The 21,282-nt window shown below is 39.1% G+C and overlaps 1 long non-coding RNA gene across 7 annotated transcripts in view; it reads right to left on the reverse strand.

Moving 5' to 3' along the window:
- Positions 1–327: 327 nt before the first annotated feature.
- Positions 328–21,282, reverse strand: part of LOC122158681 — a 32,634-nt gene continuing 11,679 nt past the window's right edge. For 2 of the 7 annotated variants that reach the window (XR_006168292.1, XR_006168285.1), the window contains one exon: positions 11,471–12,377. This is a non-coding gene — a long non-coding RNA (uncharacterized LOC122158681). Of the gene's footprint in view, positions 982–10,507; positions 11,202–11,470; positions 12,378–17,296; positions 18,071–21,282 lie in introns of those variants that run through there. The other 5 variants (XR_006168290.1, XR_006168291.1, XR_006168289.1 and 2 more) reach the window with 5 other exon arrangements.

Consider the following 21,282-nt stretch of genomic DNA (forward strand, 5'->3'; position numbering starts at 1 on the left):
TACCTATCACCAATAGTTCTCACTAAACCATGTCCCTCAACACAAAATCCAAACGTTCCTTGAACACCTCCAGGTTGGTGACTCCACCACCTCCCTGGGCAGCCCATTCCAGGGCCTGACCACTCTTTCAGAAAAGTAGCATTTCCTAACTTAGTAGTATTTCATAACGTGGATGTTTTTAAGCATGTCAGTCCAAGACAATGCAGATATAAACAAAGCTCAATAAAGGGAAGTTATGCTTTAATGACTTTCTGATACTTGCTCATGTACATTGATGTACATGCTGATGCACAGAGAAGACATTTACATTTACATATTTTTGTGCCAGTGAACAATTCCAGGCCTATTTTGAAAAGCAACATCACCACATTTTAATGCACTTCTGCCTATCATGATAGCTAAGTATAAGAAAGAGAAGTATCCATAAAATCCATTCTGAAATCCCACGAATGTCTTTAAGACAGAAACATTTCCAAGACATTTCTCTGTGTTATCGCTTTATTACTGTCTCAAAATCAAGTGTCTGTATTTCGGAGAAATTTGGGGTTCCTCTTAGCTATGAAGTCTTTCTTGTGGTACTGGTTCTGGGAGCTTCCATTTTTCCATTTTTGGGCTACATAAGTAAGTGCAGACATACAGAAGAAAAAATACTGAAATCAAGAGAGATGCAGGATCAGTTCAGAGAAACTGTGATCTTATCAGCATGGATCCATTCAGCTCTGCTGTAATCACTCTTAGCACTGTGATTCCCTCAGGTGTGCCTGAACTCATTCATTGAAGTCACAGGGCTGACAAACTCTGGAAACTATCAGTCTCTCTGCTAGCAGCCAAACAAGATCTTCCTTTACATCTTCTGTCCTTCAACACCTTCTATCACAGACTACCCCAGACGTGTCTCCTTCTTTGCGTTTTCATATATCAGTTCTGTCAGTTCTCCTTGCTATTGTCTCTCATAGCATCTTTATCTTTGTTTATTCAACTCTGGAAGAAAAAAGATTAGTGACTTAGACTTGTCAGATTGTATGCGTAGTCATACTCTGTAAACACAAGATGAGCTTATTGTGTCCTCCCACTGTACCTTTCCCTGGCTTACTCAGCCTCAGTTCAGACTTTTAGGGTGGAATTCCTCTCTCTTGACTTCTGAGCCAGAGTCCTGTGGGACTGCCTTATTATCATGGAAACAAATAGCAGCTTAGTGACATGATTCACCTTCTGTGTTTTAGATGCCTGCCTTAGGGTGAAACTACTTGTGTCTTAGAAAACCCTCCTTCCACTGGCTGCAAGGGTAAATCACAAGATACCTCAACAGCAAATAGCCCAGTTTAGGTACTTACAGGTTAGAAGGATCTTAGTGACATTTAAGATAGTATGACTGTGACAATAATTCTATGGTTCTCAATCACCTGGAAATTGGGAATTTCTTCCCTTTCTCCATGTGAAGTATCACTAGCATATTGACCTGACAAAGGGCTGCAAGACTTTAACTGCCTTACCACAGAAAGCCTGGAGGAAGCCAAGGAGGATTTGAAATTGGGTGACAGATGAAAACCACAATTTAAGCTCTGAATAGAAAAAGAATTTTTAGAGTTGGCAGTATTAAATAATGGGATCAAGATTGAATACAATACAATAATTCATATGATTTAAATAAAATAAAGTTTCAACAAAACTCTAGTCAATAGAAACTGTAACTCTCAAAATGATCTTGTAAAAAAAATAACACGTTTATATTACAGGTTTGGCTTGATGCTGTAGATATTACAGCTGCCACTCTTCATCTGGTTTCTAAACACGAAAGATTGGATTTATGTCCCTACAAGTGTGGAGGTAAGGAATCTCAAGAAAAATAAGCACATTGATTCATATGAAAAGTATGTGCCAAATAAAGCCTTAAATCATTTTATGCAGCTTGTCACTCATACGTATTTGACTGTCATCCAGATTGTTGGAATTGTCTTTCATACAGAAAAAAAAAGATCTGGTTATTTTTAGGTTAATTGGAAAAGCAACAGAGTATCTTTAAATTAATGAATAAGTCAAGTCATTTTTTCTAAGCTAAGTAATATTTTCCATCGTTCCTACCTCCTTAACACCTATCTTCATTGCCTAAACATTCACATACTTTACTTTTTTGTATTCAGATGAGTCACGAAGTCACGTTACGATGATAAATACATCATCTCCATTTCCTCTTAGTATTAACTCAGCTGCATGATTCACACCATCAAATTTTACTCATTCTATCCTTTGTTGTTCATAACCTTGACTGTTCACATCAACAGTATTGCTAGAATCACATGTTTTTACTTAAAAGCTAACATAATTTTTTTATCTGTTTTACATATAATAAATTCAGTCTGGCGCATGTTTTTTCTCTTATGCTAGCTATTCACATGAACTCACAAATGTTACTATAATGCAAGCTGAAGAAACTAACCTTATACAAGAAGTTCCCATTATGATGCTACCTAACTGATTTGAGTTAACAACTATTTGTAAGAGATGTTTAATAGAAGTTCTTCCTCTTTTACAGCTTAGAACACAATTTAAAGCTCAGCTGGGATTGCTTTGAATTGCTATCTTAGAAAATCTATGCACCTTCTATGCATCAGAGAGTCCTACTTGGTCTTTCTTGCATGACCTCAAGGTCTATATTTATATTCACAGCATCCCTGAAACTCAGAGTATTTACTTTGCTTCTCTGATTTCCTATGAGTAACAAATCAATTCCTAACAGTTCTTAGACGGTAACGTCTGATGATCCTGACTGAGAAAAATTACGTGTCATTAAAGCAACACGTAACTGAGATGCTGTATTCTAAAGATAGCAATACATCATTATCTGTGTGAGTGACTGAGGGTTGAGGAAACATCAACTCTTCCTTAAGAGGAAGTTATTAGAAGATTAAACAAAAAGCAACACATCACCAGTTGTTTTCTGAGCAATCATTCCTGAGCAATAGGAAGCTCCATCTTGAAATTAAGTCACTAATTCTCCTGGCTCATGAGTCTGGAGCTCAGTGGAGCACAGAATAATTAGAAGTTGCTGGTTAATGATGAGGTGCAGAGAGAAAATGGTTAGATTTTCTGAAAGTGAACATAAGGACACACATATGCTGTGAGAGTCTCTGAATGCATAAAGAACATTTTTCAGCTTCTAGGCTCCTAGACTTAGGAAAAGACAAACAAGTGTGGTGACTCTGTCTTGAAGCTATAGGGATGCTTTTTTTTTTTAAATGCAAACAAATGATTTCAAATATCTTTAATGTTTTGCTCTTTTTTTGCTGAATACATGTCAGGTTTATTTGCAAGGGGCTTTGCAGGGGTGTGATGTGGGTACATACTGTGAAAGCTGGTGTTAAGACACGGGGGAAGAAAAGAAGTATTGTGTGTTTGCAGAAAGCTGAAAAACTTTCTTGTTGTCTTCTCATTTGTAAATCTTCGTCTGCTGCTCCAAAGGGACAAGAACTACTGAATGCAAATCTGCTAAGGTTTGCACTGAATAGCCTAGACCTCAAAATTGCATGGCTAATTGACCAACAAATGTGTTGTTCACTGATGCATGTGAAAATCTTACTGTTAATGTCAGTGTGTCAAGACATTAAAGCTCCCCCTGGGACTTACTTTTTAAGTGCCTTGACTATGGATCTTTGAACATCTTTGGTAGCCGTTTCACTTCAGATATTTAAACAGCAATAAAAGTCAAACTTCCATTTTCATTCAAGGATGGAAGTCGGGTAAAGTTTTTACGCAATTCAGATTTCCTTGGTTAATTTTAATGTTCATATTAAACACGAAAATAGTGTGCTACTCAAAAAGCTCCTTTCCTTGAAAATCCCCTCACCAGCCCCTTCCCACATAACCCATTCAGCAGCAGGCTGCAGGCCTTCTTCCTTCTCCAGGTGGAATTTCAACATTCTCCCACCCACAGCACAGCTCCTCTACTGCTCAGCCACATCTCACAGCAGGTCCAACCGGCTCTCGCACCTGCCAGGCTGCAGAAGCTAAGCATAGTGACATAGAAGCTTCTCCCAAGCAAAATATGGCTTATAAGCAGGAACAGAACAACACACTTGGGGAGGAAAATGTTAAAGATGAGACTGTGTCTCATTTGTCTAAAGCATAGACAAAACCCAAACCCTAACTCTTCCTTGGATCCCCCTTCCTGGGGACTGATGCCATCTGGATGGAAATGCCTCTGAAGACAGACACTTTTCCTAGCTTCAGAGCACTTACCTTTTTTTTTTTTTTTTAATAACCAGGCAACCCCTCTGTTTTCTGTGTCCAAAGGTTGTCTTGCCAAACTCATTTGGTGAAAAAAGAAATGGGCACTGGAGATATTCTTCCGACTGCCCTGCTTCATGTACTGCGTGCTGCACATCAGCATTAGAAGACACTGTTTCTAAAAGTGAACTGTCTCCTTATTAACAAACTCATTCACTGAGACATTGAGCTAGCAAATGAGTTCACACAACTCGCCTGTCTGTGCTGCCTCCAAGCTCTGCCTTCCTGCAACCTACCCTCTTCCTTCCAAGCTCGAAGCAGGTAATTTAGCCTCAAAGTACCTGTGGCTGGCTATGTACTTTTATGTTTGTATGTGCTTATTGCTCTGGGAATCTGTGGAAAACTTTTTAAATAGCTTGTCTCCTTGCTGCTTTAATAGATCATGATACAACAAGGGCACATGTAATATTCGAGAGGTTAAAGTGGCCCCCCAGATTTCAGTAGTTGATTTGAGAACTGCGTAGAAATCTACTTGTTTCTATAACTTTGTTGTTATTTGGCAATAGTTCAATTATGCCATGATTTACAGCCACAGAGTAATCTGCAAAGTATTAATAAACGCAGACAAACCTTTTTAAAGTAGTATGAATATAGAACCAAAATCAAAATTCCTACTTTGTTTTGTGTGCTTTAAAATGATGCACAGTAAGTATCGATTGCATTATCTGAACGTATAACTGAGGGTTTTCTTTTTCTTAACAGCAGTGTTATCTTGATTCAGGAAGTAAATTAAAAGCTTCAGAAGAGAGAGCTTTCTGAAAAAAGAAAAAAATGGGTGGGACAAATATTTGCCGCATCTTGTATTGCTTGCAGGGAGTAGTTGCTTTCGTTGTGTCATTGCAAATGATATCAACATGTTACTACTTGCTTGTTGGCATACAGGCTAGAAATAAACTTTTTATCTATTTAATAAATTTGGCCTTCCTACTGGATCTCAGGTTTCTATCCAACGAGTTAAAGAGTTAATCTCAGTTTTCAAGCTGCGAGTTAACTCTTAGCCCCACACATGTCGACAGGAGCTTTGTCATCAAATTAGCTGGGGCCAGGATTTCACTCCACCAATATTTCTTGGAGAAGATCTCAAATACTGAGCTAAGAAACAAATGAGAAAAATTTCAATCTGCAGAAATGTAAGACGATCATTTCTATCCTAATGTTAAATGACTTAATACCTGCAGTCAGTTACATTAATCTAGGTTAGAGCTTTCACTTTCTGCTAAAAATTCAGCAACTCACATCCAGAATAGATTTGGTTTTCTCTAAGACAGATACAGACTCCAGATATTTATTCTGCAACATAGCTGTGACAGTTATTTTAGGCATTGCATCAGTGTACATTGGATGGTTTAAGATGTTGGTGTCAAAGGCTGATTGTCTTAGAAGTTCTTATTGTGCTAGAAAATGCATACTGCTCTGGGAAACAAGCTTGCAGGCATATTTCCTGACAAAACAAGCAAATACGTTAGCCAAAGCTTTTTATCTTAAAAACCAGTGCATTGTTTCAGTGGCAGCTGATCAGCAATGTTCTTCCAGCTAAAGAAATCCAATTGCCACTCTACAGCATGGAGATTAGTAACTTAGTACACCCAACAATAGCATTTTGAATTTGGAAACTGCACTGGATGTAGTATAGCCAATACATATCACATAATAACATGCAGCATTGCATGGATGCTAGCCTCCAAAACTCTCAGTGGTCTTAAAATTGGAGCAGGAAGAAAATTCTGTGAATGTACCACCTGAGAATACAGTGCCCTTTCTGCAAAACTTCGACACTAATATAAGCTGGGACCATTGGAGCGAGGATGAGAGAGTTCAGTGCAGCACCCAGGCTGTGCAAACACAGCACTGCGCCAACTTTGTATTCTCCTGGTTGGAACCCTGTCAGGGCTGGTGTACAGCAGGGAGTTAAAGTCTAGTATAGATGCCAGCACTCTCAAAGGGCCATTTGAGTGGCCAGGATTACTGGGGCATAAAGGAACCACAAAGCCCCTGCTCTCTGACTGTCATGTGCCAATAGCATGTATTGAGGGAGGGAGTACCAGGAGATGCTTCCAACAGATGAGGATTTTACTCTGCCAGGTGTATCTTTTTGTGATGGATTCCTGTCTGAACCCAGACTCATGTAAATCTCTCCCAGATTACCAGGGCACTGGTGCTAGAGTTTTGGGGAGGCAGCCGAAGTGCTGCAGATTACATTTTAAAGACGTGATACTGACAAATTAAGTTCAAAGTCTTAGCAGGGCCCTTCCAAATGGCAGCTCTCCAAGGCTAGGCAGTTATAGCAGTAAGTTCTATAAATCTTTTCAGAAGCTCCTTGGGCTTCAAATACTTCCAGCATTTCGTCATTCCCTTTAAACAGGGAAAATTGCCCAATCCCTTTTTGGAGGCCAGCATAATTATACTCTTGGAAAATAATAATAAAGTTTAAAAAACAGAGCACTGTAGTTCACACCGCAAGGTACAATTAGTTAATTCACACAGTAAATACTAGCAGAAATGTTAATAAAATGGCTGTCAGAAGCAGTCCTGTAAATGAATGTGGATGCAAAGAAGTACAAAAATCTCTTCTAAGAATTTTGTTTGGAACTTCTCATTGTGGCTAGGGAGAATTTAATTTCAGATATAAAACCCCGTCAAGCTTTTGTATGTCTCACAGTATAATGTGGATTTTGTTATTTAACTAGATAAAACCAACTGGGTAAAATGCTTGTATTTCTTTCCATCTACTGCATTTTCCACCATCATATTTGCTTGCTAAAGCTGTCCAAGTTCATTAGCATCCTGGAAAACTCTGGAGAAAATCTATGCGAATGTGAGTGTCAGAGAAGTCTCTTCCATCTACAGCAATAAAGCCCATCAAACTATACCCTAAAGCTCACAGGAAAGCTCACAGGACAGTATAAGCTATCTGCTGTGTGCAATTGGCTAACTCCTTGGATTATTTCAAACACAGTATCGCTTCTTTAAAAAGGAAATATTTTATGTGAATTTCCACTTCACAGTAAACCCTCCAAAGAAGACTCGCTTTTCTTCTGTCATGAATGTAGTGATCTTTGTAGTAAACAAAATTAACATCCATCCTCACCTATTGTATGTTTTACTTACTTGACATGAAAGAAATCAGACAGAACCTGGGATAGTTTTACGGCTTCAAAAGAAGAGAATCAAAATAAAAAAGATATTAAAAAGGAAAGAAGACATTAATATGATCAACTGAACAAATGTGATGTGCTGTGTTTGGACCCCGTTGTGTTCCAGGCTCCCAGAATACCTTCTCTTGGCAAGTGATTAAATTACTGCCAGCCGCTGTTCATTTACTTTTTACAGTGATGGATGATGAAAGTGATTTTGGGTGTTTACACATTGCCTTAATTAAATTAATTAATCTGACACTAAGTTCACTCCTTTTCCTACATGGGAAAATGAGACAGAGTTAGTGCCATTTATATTACTTCAATTGAATACTCACAAACGAGCTGATGGATTTGTGCTAAGTTTTCACAAAGATGGGAATCACAAAAAGAGATCCAAAGGGGTACTGGACACTTGAAACTTTTCTTGAAGTGTTTGCTGTTAACAGTTCATAAATCAAGCTAAGCAGCTTCTTGTCTGGATTTCATCTTATGGATGTGATCTAAAAGAGAAACTTTGAGTAATGACAAACATCTTATCTAGGAGTAAACAGGTAGTAACAGGAAGAAACCCACAGGTGTGGCTGTGGGGGTTGTGTGGTCACCCTTTCAGCACTAGATGGTCAGTCTGATGGAGACAGAAGGCCAGCAGAGGTGAGGCCCTTCCAGGCAAGCACATGGGAGCCAGAGGATGGAGCTGAGGAAGAGGACACTGTAAGAGACAACAACTGGATGGTGGTCTCACGGGGAAAAGAGCATGTATACATATGCTTGTAGTGATGAAATTGTATGTTTTTCTATTAATTACAAAATGCACACTTTTAACAAAGTTTCGGCATGGCTTGCACGGTACCTTTAAAAACCAAAGCCTTTGTTTAAATGAGGAACACTGACAGAGCCAAGGTACAAGGCCTGTGAGGAAAAAGGAGCTTAGCCTGTTACAGTACTTAAATACTGAATCATTTCCATATTGTGTGCCAGATAATCATTCAAATGTAAGTTGTACCCATATGATCTGATACGTCAAGAGTCAAGCAAATTACATCAGTACTCCTGATCTTATCTGAATGCAAAACCTGTGTCTCTTTTTTTGTTCACTGCATCATTTCCCGATTTTTTTTGCCATGTTTCCCAGATGAACTTCTCCATTCATCGACTGCTAATTCCTCGATGCAATTAGCATGTCCCAGCAGAATTCCTTTAGTTCATTGTCTGCTGCCTGAGCATAACCCCAGAACTTGTTTAGTCGTCAGTCTAGTAGCCTGGAGGTTATTTCAGTCACTAAGAGGGTGATGTGATTGCTTAACTTAGGTGTCTGGTGCTATTTGAGAAGCCCTAATGTATCTAAGCCACCTACCAGAGACTGATAACACAGCGTGGGAGTCTCATAGTCTTGGCAGGTAGAGATGAGGGTGGGTGACCTCTGCTTCATTTGAAGTTTAGCAAGATGCCTATATTTGGGTAACTGAAATGAGCCGGAGCAGCTGATTCTTAAATGTATTAATTTGCTTTTCAGTTTAAATATAAACAATTTTTTAAAAAAATGACTAATGCTGTACATCTCACAGTCTGCTTTCTGCAAAGCAATTAATGGTTTGCTCTGCCTTTTCACTAGGTCATGCAGTTCAAGAAACTTCAGTACAGGGAGTTGGAATAGAGTTAGAATAATACAGAATGTTAGAATAACATTCAGAAGTAAATTCTTATTTACATGTTTATTCATTTGCCTCATTAAATGCGTCATTCAGTTTTTAAGCTTAGTTTTCTGTATCCATAGGAACTGAGTAAGAAAAAAAATGGCGTCACTTCGTTTTTTGTTTACTGATCTTGAAAGGATTTTCTGAACCTGCAGTTGCGTCCTATCTCATGGGCATTGTTTCAATCCACTTTCATGTCAAGTGCTGTAACTTAAAAACTAAATAACATGCCTCATATTTGATCATTTGATATTAAACTATTCAGTGATCCTTTGTGGTACTCTTATTTCATGTCATTGCACTAACAAGAATTGTTCTCACTGGTCATTCTGTCCACCCTATGCGTAGATGTTTTATGTGTTCCTGCTTTACAGTTCTACCACTTATTATTGCTTGCTTCATACCTTCCTTTCTTGACTGCAGCTGAGAGTGATGTTTGCAGAAGATAGATGGTGAAGGCCTGATGTTAGATAAATACTTGGCACCTCGAAGCTGTTCCTATGGCAACTGAGGCCTACACCAGTACTATGAAACCTTATGCCATTTTTAAGCACAGTGTTTTTGCAATTTTTATTTATTTATTATTTTTTTTTTAAAGTATCACATCATACCATTCTTTTTGGTAAATTTCACAAACATACATGAAAATATGTTCAGTGTTTTTGGGTATATATATATATATATATATATATTTTTTTTTTTTTTTCTTTAATACCACGATGAATTCATCATTCAAAATGGGGGAAGAACTCCTTGAGAGCAGTGCTGTGGAGAAGGATTTGGGGGTCCTGGTGGATGAGAAACTGGACACAAGCCAGCAGTGTGTGCTTGCAACCCAGAAGGCCAACTGTGTTCTGGGCTGCATTAAAAAAGGGGTGTCCAGCAGGGAGAGGGAGGTGATCGTCCCCCTCTACTCAGCTCTTGTGAGGCCCTACCTGGAGTACTGTGTCCAGGTCTGGGGCCCCCAGTACAGGAAGGACATGGAGTTCTTGTAGCGGGTCTGTAGGAGGGCCACTAAGATGATCAGAGGGCTGGAGCACCCCTCCCATGAGGAAAGGTTGAGGGAACTGGGATTGTTTAGCTTGGAGGAGAGGAGGTTCAAGGGAGACCTCATTGCAGCCTTCTGGTACTTAAAGGAAGCATATAAACAGGAGGGAGAATGACTGTTTACAAGGATGGATAGTGATAGGACAAGGGGGAATGGTTTTAAACTGAGACAGGGGAGGTTTACAGAAGGTTTTTCACACAGATGTGGTGACGCACTGAACAGGTTGCCCAAGGAGGTTGTGGATGCCCCATCCCTGAAGGCATTCAAGACCAGGCTGGATGTGGCTCTGGGCAGCCTGGTCTGCTGGTTGGTGACCCTGCATGTAGCAGGGGGTTGGATCTGGATGATCATGTGGTCCTTTTCAACCCAGGCCTTTGTATGACTCTATGATTCTATGATTTTGTTATGTTTTTGAGCTGACGATTGCAACAGCACATTACTACTGGATTTACCAAACTAAATCATATTACTATTAAAAATAGGTGAGAGTAATCAGTCATATTCAAGTATGTTACATAGAATAATGAATTTTTTTAAATTAAGCTTAGATGTAACTATACCTAAGACTAAAAACCTCTTTTATTTTTCTTAACAACTTTGTAAGTACATAAATGAACTGTAAGTTCAGTTAAAAGATTTATTGAGTTTGTTCTTTCATGGATGGGTTGCTTCAACTACCTGAAGCAGTCCCTGGATTAAGTTAGAAAACCCTGGTCTGTCAAAGGAGCCTGAGGAAAAACTTGAGGTTTGTCATTGATGATGCAATTTACCTGGCCACGGTCAGCCCTTGGTGAGCCCTCAAGGTGCTGCACAGCCCTGATACCACTGTCCAGTCTGACCTTGCTGCTGAGTCCCACCTGGAGCAGAGGGGACAAAGCAGGGACAGCAGGGCAGTCAGTGGGAAGGCACATGCCCTACTATCTGGGTGAAGGAAATGTTCCATCTCTCGAAGTGAGAATTCTCCACGCTGGTCAGACTTGCTGTTTTCCCACACAAAAGATCTTTGTTCTGCGTGGTTAGCTCTTCTGTGCACCAAACCTTTATAATTCATGCAAGTTAAAAAAAAAGAAAGAAGTTTCTCTTATGCTTCAGTTGGTTCCTTGTCCCAGGCTGTTTCCACCTCAATAGTTGACTACAAAATTTTAACATTTTACTTCTTCCTGGGAGATAAACTCAAAAGTCCTGCCAGAGAAATGAATATCCAGGCAAGAAGTTTCATGACATCTGGGTTTTTTTTAGGTAATAATTACCTTCTAGTGTTCTTCTTTGCTATGTTTGCTACTGAAGAATTCACTGTGAACAGTGTCTTTCATGCTTGCTCTGAGGACTGTCTTTTATTAATATAATTCAAATATAGTAAAGTAATACAAAAATTCACCATGTCGCATCACTGGCAACCTTAAAATTATATTTCAGGCTGATGTGTTTCCTACTTGAGCCTGAATGGGGGGTTACAATCACCTTTACTGTGACCAAAGAGATCATGTATAAACCATTCTTCACTGAACATCCCACAGAAAGAAGCTTGGATTAAGGTCTCTCACAGAATCTTCGCTGCCTTTGGACTGTAGTTTTCCATTTTCATCCACTACAGGTACTGCATCAGAAACACGTCTCTATTTAAGAGTTCAAGTTTTTTTTCTATAAGTGTAAAGCAAAAGTGATATCCAGTGGCCTGCAAATCCAAATTGATCAGAGTTCTTATTACAAAAGCACTGCATAACTTTTCAAACAATTTAATCTTTTCCTGCTGACTTGCATGAATTTGCTCTTCAGTAGTTTCTTTCATGAAGTTATAATTTGTGTTAATAATAAGATTACAATGCTAGAGTTGTGAACAAATTTGGTTTGAATACATAAGGTTCTTGACTGCAGTGAGTAAGGAAACATTCAAGAATTGCTTCTCTCTCATTAAGGAGAGAAGTTAACTTTGTAAGGATTTGAATGTTTCATTATTGACACTGAACCTATGGAATGCTTTGGAATAGTTTTTAAAAGTTAATTTAAGAGGAGTGTAGACATTTCATAGGCAATTTTATAAATGTGAGTAAACAATGGGCTTGAAAAGAAGTGCCTTCTGGCTAAACATTTCCCAGACTATTCTGCAAAGCAATCCAACAGTTCTGAGCAAAACTGTACTAGCCAATCAAATAGAAACACAGTGATGGGAGGGAACACAAATGCCCATGGGAAGGAGTGGAGAGCATCAGTAGCCTGAAACCAGAACAGAGAAGAATTACACAATAACATTTTGCAAACGAAAGCTATTTTGCACTCTGTGCTCCTATACTGCCTTCTTAATCGAGATTGATTTCAGATAGATAAGTCTGCCCATGTAACTCTGCTAGTGCATCTCTGACCAGAACTGCTCACAAGCTTTTTATTCTATGAAGAGCCTATACTTAAGCAGCTTTTAACTTCTGGACCTCTTACTTCCGATACTAGATGCTATCAACATACATAGTAAGTCTCAGAAAATAAATGGAAGAAGACAAAGAAAAAAATACAACAACTTGTGTGGAGACACATAAGGAAATGATTAAAAAAAAAAAAAGTGATAACTAAAAAGTGAAAGACAAGAGCAAGAGGTACTGCAAAGGAGGAAAGCCAGTGTAATCTGTCACCTTTCTTGGAACAACCACTCACTAATAACAGGAGCACCATCCAAATAACATAGCAGAATCACCTTTTTTAATCTCAGTAAATAAATCAAGATAGAATACAACCAGTTTGTCTCATCATCTTTCTCTCCCTCTCTCACAGTTCTCTAGCTATCCTATTGGAGTCAGCCTCAAAGGCAAGCAGACTATCACATCACTTTTCACTTGTGATTCAGATTTACCTAAGTAAGCAGGCCTGTCAGTATTCGATAACTGCTGAGGGCAAATTAATAAAACTCTAACTTCTTTTGAGGCAAGAGTGGCTCCTGTCTTGACTCAGAAACAGGACTGAGGTGGAACTGACTCTTCTATTGCTGCCACTACAGTTATATCTGCTGGACAAGAGATACATTTCACAAGGAGCTGGTTCTTTTATGGCAAAAAATAATAAATCACAGGTTGCTATCTGTTCTCATACCTATAAGACTCCTCTGTAACAAGCCTTTCTGCAGGTGGACAGTCTTGTTTGGGTGTCTTTCATTTAAAGTACAAAGCTAAAAGAGGAAAGAGAGTTTAACTGGGACACAGCCACCAAATTTGGCAGTATACCCTTTGCATATTTTTCTAAGGATTTTGTCCATATGAGTTCTGAGCACAAATGCCAAATGACATGCAGGATAGAAAGATTAAGCTGATAAAACTGTGCTGCAGTTTTTTTTTCCTACTATTTTGGCTGCTTGTGGTATACAAATTTCTTTTTTTTTTCTCGATTAAAATGAAAGGCAGTAAAAGTAGGTACCAGCTTTCCTTTTTAATTAAAATGATTTAAAGAGATCATCTGTGTGTTCGTCCTTTCATTTCATATTTCATTAGCCAAATGGAATCTCAGAAAAACTGCATTACAAGATAGGATGTCTCTAATGAGGTAGCACTTTTTTCTTTTTTTTGCAGGTATCTGCTCATTTTATCTGGATGTCTTATTGTTAATAGCCTCATCTGCCCACACAGCTGTGCCTGTTACAGCAGAACAACATGTTCCCTCCAGTACAGTGGAGTTATTTCATGTCCGACGAGAGATAAAATGTAAGCTCCCCAAAACAGACCTCCAAATCACCCTGTAAAAGGAAACTACAGGGAGACAGGCTGCTGGTAAAAAGAGATCAAAGGGCTACATTAAGGACTCATAGCCATATTTCTCTTTCATCAGGCCAGCTTATGCAACCTGCCAGGTGCAGAATACTTGCGGCTTCTGAGGGGTGAGCAAGTATTACAGATAGGATTGGAGTGAATACCTTCATTTCAATGACACACTCGAAAAATAAAGTGATTTTGCAGGGAGGTCAGGATGTGTTAGGAACAGGTGGCAGATGCAGATATTTTAGATAGCTCTTCCACACTTTGTGTCAGGCAAGGGAAAAGATTTAATCTGCATTGTTACAGGAGCTGATGGTTATTTCCCTTCCCTACTTAGATAATATTTACTAAAAATGGAAGGGGATAAAATGGCAACATACTTTTTAGCTTAGGTATTCCTGCAGGGCAGTGCTGTGGAGTGCTGGAGCCTGGCCCTGCCTGTGGAGGGCCTGAAGGCCCCAGGGCTGTTAGAGGGCCCTGAGCTGAGGGGCAGTGCCAGGGCTGGGGGAGCTCTGTATGCCCTGACACTTCCTAAGGGAGGGTTTAAATGGGGAAAGCCACTCATCCTACCCTCAAGCAGGTAGAACACTGATGCAAGCTCTCCATTAGCGGCATTCACATGAGGTTAATCCCTCACAGAAGATCTCGGCTTACTCTAGCTCATGCTTCAGGATGAATTTTATCAGGCTGCTTCCTCACTAGCTGATTCAAGACTCTTAAACTTAGGCACTTGTGCTTTCCTTCCCAAGACCCTGTGTCACTTGCGTGACCCATGCCAGCCATCTGATAGCAGATATCCTTTGTGGAGAGTTTGGCCACAAAAAGGGATTAAACACTTTGGCCCTCTCACATCTTCTGTTTATATATCTCCTCCCCTTGGAGCAGCAGACAAAAGCTTTCTCAGCTTTTGCAATTTTAGTGCTGTTACAAAAGGACTTCCTGTTACTCCTTACAGACCCAGCCTTTCTGCTTTCATCCAAAAATTGTTACACTTTTAATACTGTTACCATGCTGATCTTTTTAGCTGCTTCCTTCTGCTTCTGGATGGGTAATAGAGCTTTCCCAGTGCTCATCCTCCATTCTCCCATCTTGTTGTTTCCCTGTGGGTTTACCTATCATCCTCTCAAAATGGTGAAATCTACTTTTTTTGAGTACCTATTGCCTAACACTGTCCCTCTTTTCACAAAACAGGGAACTCAGTGCAGAAGCAGAAAGCTGCTCTCATCATGATCTCTACATCTGTCAAACAGTTAATTCTTCTGTATTATTCTTCCAAGTATTTGAAGTACTTAACTAGCAACAAGCCTGATCCTTCAGATGTGCAAATGTAAAACCGTTCAGAAATGAAAGTAAATTTCACGTCTCTGGCTTCTGTGCACTGATATAGGAGCCCCAGCTTTCTCATCTTTACGTTTTAAAACTGCAGGTCACATTTGGCACAGTAGACTCGGTAGTTAGAAGACGAAGGTAAATAGAAAACCTGGGGCTTTCATTACAATTGAGCAATCAGTGGGGAATATGAAACCTGTATATTGTTTTTAAAGAAGTTGTTGTACATTATTTAACTTTGACTCTTTTCACAGCTACATAATAATTTAAACCTATAGGATCTCAACCACAACCCATTGAAACTGATGGAGAACTTTCTGAATTCACTGATCAATTTTCATTATAGCTGACAGAATGGAGCAAAATGGTATGTACAATAAAATCTTTTACATTAAATCTCCATAATTGAAATTGGAAGGGGTCTTTGTTTTTCTGCTTATATCTGTAATACCAATATGTTCATGACTACCATGTCTTATTTTGTTGGCTTTGTAAGAAGCACAGTATGTTCTTAATAAAATCATTACTAGTCATCTCACACAGTGATCTTGTAAAACATAGGCTGTCTAAACTACCCCTCCAAACTACAATTAATAGTTTTTTTGGCATTGGATTTACCCAATCAAATTACTCCGTCTTTCTGAGTAATCTATACTGCATTAACAGCTTAACAGACAAATGCATTTTATTATAAACAACACGTTACACAAATATTGATGCAATTCTCTACAAGTATAGTCCAGACCTATTACAATATGAAAACAACAGTAAAGGAAGTAGAGTGATATCATGTCTTGTTTATTTTCCTCTCTTTGTGCACAAGGTAGAAAAACTTTAAAAAGGTATTCAGAAAAGGAGACAAAGCCCCATTTTAATTTTTTTTCTTTATTTTCTCAGTAGTAGTAAAAGACTTAAAATAAAAACTTGGACTTAGGTCTCCAAAACTCTAAACAAAAGCTTTGTGGAGTTTCAATGTGAAAACTCATGCTTGTCAAAACCATTTTTTGGACGAAAACAGAAGTATATATCAATAGATTTAACAAAAATAATATCTTTGAAATAAAAAACTGACCAGAACTAAAAATTATTTTTCATATTATGTAAAATGTGTGCATTTCTTGCTGTGCAATGAGGGCATTATGTACTTCCAGATTTTTGTTTATTTATTCTAGGGAATGTTTTGCAAATGGAGCTTGCACCATTTTGAACACAGACGGGACAATATACGGTCCTGAGATGCCCCATAAACTGTATCATCCTTCCCTGAAGACAGTTGGAGTTCTTATGAAAGGAGAAATAACAGGCTGATAGGGATTCTCCTCAGAAATCAGAAAGTGATGAAGCGCCTGAGAGAGGTGTGCTTATTTCAACAGATCTTGATTTAATGTAGAACAAAACCTTTGTCTGAGCAGTGCAGCACCTAATCACATACAAGCCAAGGAAGCTGCACGCTGCATCTCACGGTACCTCTTGTGTTAGCATTCCAGCTCCTGCTCACAGACAAAAGCAGCTTTCATTTAAACTGAGAGGTATTGAGTAACAAGCCTCTGACCAGCTCAACAAACTGAACACAACTGTTGCAGTGAGACTTTATTAAAGTATGGGAAATTTGCCATGTCCTCAGGATTTATCATTTTAATTGGAATAAGACAGATCCCATCAACAATTACTTAACAGAGCAGCAAGAAGTGTATGTTTTTCTGTAGCAGTGGTTACTATGCAGGATAGACAGAGAGCCAAGGTAGGGGCAGAAACCCTTTTCAGTGTAAACAGATAGCCATCTGATCTGTGGAAGACATGTGCAGGAGAAGAAGGAAAACAGGATCTTTCAGATACAATCAATACTGAAGAAGCAAAATAACATCTTTGCTCAAAGACCTTATATGGCCACAGCAAGACTTGGTTGCTTCTAACAAATCCTTGTGCTAATGCTTCAGTAACTTCACTCTGTTTCTTGTTGGCATATTTGAACAGGAATATTCAAAACTTCATTCTTTGACCTTCCCAAATGCTGCTCCTTTAGAGCTTCTTTTTATAGTCAGCAAGTAGGGATCAAAGAGGACCACCATCAAGCAGGAAATAAACAGCAAGCTTTATTATAAATCTGGCATTTTCATGATGTTAGATGAAGGATTTCAATATTACACTTCAAGAATGATTGAAAAGATCACAGGAATTAAGTTTAGGGCTATAATTTTAATCATAGCTGAAATCTAATGGTCATTTTTTCCTAATGTCTCATAACCTTAGTGAAATTACACATTATTGAGCAGAGCGGCGAAGTATTTATAACATGTTAACTTTTAATGCAAACTAATTTTCTGCTCTACAAAAGATCTCTGATGATCTAGTCTTCACTAAGCTGAAGATCGCTAGCCGTTCTCTTTGCATACACACTTATTTCTGAGAAGACAATATAAGAGTAGGGACCTAGGCACCAGAGAACAATATAGATCATGTTGGGAATATAGATTTCTGCTTCAGGGCATGGTGAAATGTATGTATACATAAAGGTAATCTAAAAAATACAAAATTCTAGAATTCACCCCAAAATGTCAGCAATGATAGCAACAGTCAGCAATGGTTGAAGACAAATAATAATAATGACAACAACAACAACAACAATAATAATAATAATAGTAATAATAACAGCCACAAGACGACTCTGCCACTGTGATCCACATCCGAATTTTGTGATCAGTTTTGGCAGGCAGTAGGAGAAACATCTTAGAGGTGAGCAATACATATGATCAGCTCCCACTTGAAAATGCTGTATGGATGAAAATTTTCACCTTGGGAAAGATACACATGTAGAAGACAAGCTGGGCATCTGCAAAAATGTGACTGTTATCAAGAATAGAATTACAATTCATTATTTTTTACAATGAAATTGGTAGATAAATTGGATTTTTTTTTTCTTTTTACTTAATGCAAAGTAGTGAGCTGTAGAATTTGTACTTAAAAATACAAATGAGTTTCAAAAAAGTGAGATGAATCCAGAGAGTGGTGATCCAAAGCTCACTGTTAAATAGGATAATTCATGAGCAGTTTATACTAGAAAATGAGTTAACTGCAAGATGCTTACTGGATAGGTGAGAAAAGGAACAAACATGTCAGTTTATGGGCCTTATTTTCCAACATTTTTCTTTTGCCTTGAGCAACCACTGAGATGCTTCATTAGGTATATATGACTTGAAAATAATTAGAATAAAAGAATGTCAATGATACATTTATATTTTCATTACAGTAAGGATGCTCACGCAGCTCAGCTGACAAGCAATCATATTTGAGTGACGTACCATGTCTCCCTTTGACTGTCATATCCTTCATTGCTGATCACCGGCAGCTTAGTGCACGAAAAGATATATTCTTGTCCTCAAAGCTAAACTTGTTCCCTTGTGCTCATTACTAGTAGAAAGATAATCTAGATTTATTCAAGAGAACAAATGGGTTTTGCTTAAGTAATATAATGCAGAAACTCCAGGCAAGCTGAACACTGTTTTCCAGAATTGCATTCCCCTTCAGTCCTGGTACAGATTGAACTTATCCATGAAATGTATCAGAATTAAATTCATTTCTGTTAATTATTTCAGCAAAAATACTCCATGGAAAGTAGTAGGCTAAAGGGTAGGTAGGATGTTGACCATTGCTGTCATGGGTTTGTTCAAGTATGATGCAGGAAATCTCCAGCACTCCCTTTTTTCACATCTCTCCCATACACAAGGGACAGAAAAGAGGTACCTTTTTTTCCCATGGAAAAGAACAACAACAACAACAAAGCACACAAAAAACTTAAATTCCCAGCTACCTCCTACACTTTCCTGTGAGTTAAAACTCCAATCACATCCTGACCAGCTCTTGGCTCTTCTCAGTTATACACTGTCAACTCATAAATCTGTAGCACATTGAAAAAGCAGAAGCTGAGGACTGAATTAAATGATGATAAATATCACAAGAAATACCATTTTAACTCAGTTAAGCCATATCCTCTTTATTCTGTGTTTTAGCAGAGTTTCCACTCTGAGATGCCAAAAAAAAAGAAAAAATCAGGAAGTACTTAGATTAAAACATAGTGCACTTTGGTTTGAGTATTTATGGTCTTCTCCTAAAAACCAAGCTCTGCAAATTGCACGAGTATAATGTCGTTCAAAAGGAAAGTAGAATAAAAATACAAATCTATCTCAATCTCCATTTCAGGAAGTGATGCAAACACAGTCCACAACGAAGCTGTACCTCCCAGAAATATTCTGCCACCCACAACAATGTATAGCTTTCTTTTAACGCAAAGCAAAATTGTGAGTAGCTACTGTTGGCACCAGCTAATTGCAACACATGTAATCTTACCAAACATTAAAAAAAAAACAACTAACATGATGCTATTTCCCTCCCTCTGCAAAAGTGTCTCTGATGAAGCTCCTGTTACAAAGCCCTGCTTTGTATGAAAGCCTGTAGCTTTCCTACAAAAAAAAAGCCCTGAAGCTCCTGCTGAGAATACTACGTGCTCCACACCTTGCTGAAGGGCAAGGAAAGGTTGGTTTGCTCATGAACTGTTTATGGTTGTGATCCTGCCTCTTCTGCACTGCTGGTGCTTTTCTATCAACTTTTTAAAAAAATTTTCTCTTATTTTCTCTCCCATCAGCCAGTTTTCATTTATCTAACCAGAACTTCCAAAACTGAATGGAACTGTATCTTCAACTGAAAACTCAACATCTGACAGAGGCAACACTGATGCAATAACCACCAAATGGCAGTGTTGCATCATTCTAAATTTGGCTACCACAACACTAAGTTTTGCATATACAGTATCCAACTGCCTTATCTCAAAACTAATACTTGTACACTATATGCATTTATACAAAATGCTTTCCTGCCAGTGATGGTTGCTTCCAAACACCAAGAACACTGCTCAACCTGCTCTTGGGACAGCCGTTTGTGTTGTTAGTTACCCTATGGCTGTGAGGCCACAGCTTCCCACTGCCGCTGTAGAAGCAGTTCATCTGCTACTGCCTTCCTGCTCACTGCATGGGTTGGTGGCAGGAAGCTACAACTGTTCTGTATGTTTATCTCTCCCCATCTCACAGCCCTGACAGAGCAAGTCTATTTGGATAGCAAGAAGATGTGGTTACTAAGCAGCCACAAAATCTAAAAGGCACATTTCCCAGCTACTGACACTACAAAGAGTAACTGCAAAACAAGTTCTCCGTAGCACAACAAATACATATATTCTTGAGCGAGTAAAGTGAGAGAAAAGAACACCAGTTTTTATGTAGGTGCTTTAGTTGTATAATCTTAAAATCTTTCTACTTCAGAACTAAAAGGACTGAGTGTCTCTGACAAGGATATGAACAATAAATTCAAAGATGAGTCTCTCTGTAGCTTGTCTACAGCCCTCATGCTTTCACATGGCTAATTTAGCCCGTCTCTCTCTAGCAAGATCTCTTTTCTTCAGGAATTACAAAATGGCTGCCTTCGTGCAGCAGCAGACCCACTGGATGCCCTCCCGGCCTGTTTAACAGCTCCCCTGTGGAAGCTGTGTCTCAGTCAAACATCAGCAGACAGCTAAAGAAAAGTTGCCACAGTGGGCTCACAGAGCAAGCTCCACACCTAGGCTTCAGCTTTCCCAATTCAGCCCAGGACAGCCTGTGGGGCCAGGAGCAGGCTTGCAGCACACGCCAGGACCTGCACGTCCCACAGGGCAGCCTGCGCTCTCAGATTCTCTCTCTTTTTTCATTGATTAAACAAACAATGCTTGTGACCGCAACAGGCTCCAAGCAGTTCTAACAAACAGTCATGAGATGAGAGAAAGTGCATTTTAAAGATGAAGGGGTTATGCTGGCATTCCTGCAGAAGTGAACCTCCTGCCGCGTGCATGGCAGCCCTCCTGAGCCCTGTCGGCCATGCGGCCCTGCTGGGCCCACCACGGGGCTTGTGCTGCCCCAAGCTGTTCTGAGGAGGTGTTTGTGCATAGGTCGCTTTTTCAGTTGGGTGGGATTTTCTGGCTGCCTTTTACTGCTTCTCCGATGCAGAGCAGTCATAAAGTTTAACTGCCCAATTTA

The sequence above is a fragment of the Centrocercus urophasianus genome, unplaced genomic scaffold, assembly GCF_019232065.1.
Source record: "Centrocercus urophasianus isolate 14NV4802_14NV808 unplaced genomic scaffold, USGS_Curo_1.0 seq_15, whole genome shotgun sequence".
Classification (NCBI taxonomy): Eukaryota; Metazoa; Chordata; class Aves; order Galliformes; family Phasianidae; genus Centrocercus; species Centrocercus urophasianus.